Raw genomic sequence first — 1,498 nt, forward strand, 5'->3', positions numbered from 1 at the left:
AAATCTTATAGCCTTTTATGACCATGTCACACACTGCCTTGACACAGGAGCTGAGGCTGATGTCATCTACTTGGATTTTAGGAAGGCCTTTGACACACTTTCGCATCCTATTTTCATAGGGAAGCTAATGGAGTGGATGCCTACACAGTCAGGTGGGTGGCCAAATGGCTTAGGGACCGCACCCAGAGAGTGGTGGTGGACGGGTCATTCTTGGACTGGAAGGAGGTGAGCAGTGGGGTCCCGCAGGGTTCGGTCCTTGGACCGGTGTTATTTAATATCTTCATCAGCGATTTGGACAAGGGTGTGGAGAGAACCCTCTCCAAGTTCGCAGATAACACCAAGTTATGGGGCAAAGTTAACACACCTGAGGGCGGGGAGCAGATACAGGCCGATTTGGACAGGTTGGATCAAGGGGCGGAATAAAATAGGATGCAGTTCAACAAAGATAAACGTAAGGTACTCCTCCTTGGGAGGAGGAATCCCCACCACACCTATAGTTGGGAGATGACCTCCTCAGCAGCTCAGCGGCTGAGAGAGATCTTGGAGTCATAGTTGACTCCAAGACGAACATGAGCCAGCAGTGTAACAAGGCCATCAACAAAGCCAATCGCACCTTGTCGTGTATTAGAAGATGCAAGACCAACAGATCAAGGGAGGTGATGTTCCATCTCTATGCCACATTGGTCAGGCTGTACTTGAAGTACTGTGTCCAGTTTTGGGTGCCGCTTCAAGAGGGACACGGAGAACCTGGAGAGGGTTCAGAGAAGGGCCACTTGCATGATTAGTGGCCTCCATGAAAGACCCTGCGAGGGTACGTTGAGAGGTCTAGATCTCTTCAACCTTCACAAGAGACATCTGAGGGGAGACCTTGTAACCATCTAAAAGTTTATCGAGGGAGGACAACAGATAACTGGAGATGTGGTGTTTACCAGAGCACCCCTGAGTAACTAGGAATAATGGGTGCAAAATAATGGAGAATAGATTTAGGGTAGACATTGGGATGACATTTTTTACAGTAAGGGTGGCCAGAATCTGGAATGGGCTTTAAAGAGAGGTGGTACTATCACCTAACTTGGAGGTCTTCAAGAGGAAGCTTGACAGTTAGCTGTCTGGGGTCATCTGACCTCAATCCTCTTTCCTGCCAGGGGCAGGGGGCTGGAAATGATGATCCTTTGTGGTCCCTTCCAACTCTACAATCTATGAATCTACAAAGCCAAAACAAGGAGTCACCCAAATTGTTCATCGGCAATTACAAAAAGAACAACCCAGGCGAAGAATAGGTCCTTCCACTAGTATATAACATATATGTGCATATATATATATATATATAGGTGTTGTTTTATCTATCTATATCTGTATAGATATATATTTGGGTCTTGCTACAGAGACCAAAAGGCAACGGTAGACATATATAGAGAGAGCTATATAGACAGATACCTATCTATCTATCTATATATAGAGAGAGATATCTATATATACATACATCTATATAGATATA

The sequence above is a fragment of the Crocodylus porosus genome, unplaced genomic scaffold (genome assembly GCF_001723895.1).
Source record: "Crocodylus porosus isolate Cpor-Errol unplaced genomic scaffold, CroPor_comp1, whole genome shotgun sequence".
NCBI classification, from domain to species: Eukaryota; Metazoa; Chordata; order Crocodylia; family Crocodylidae; genus Crocodylus; species Crocodylus porosus.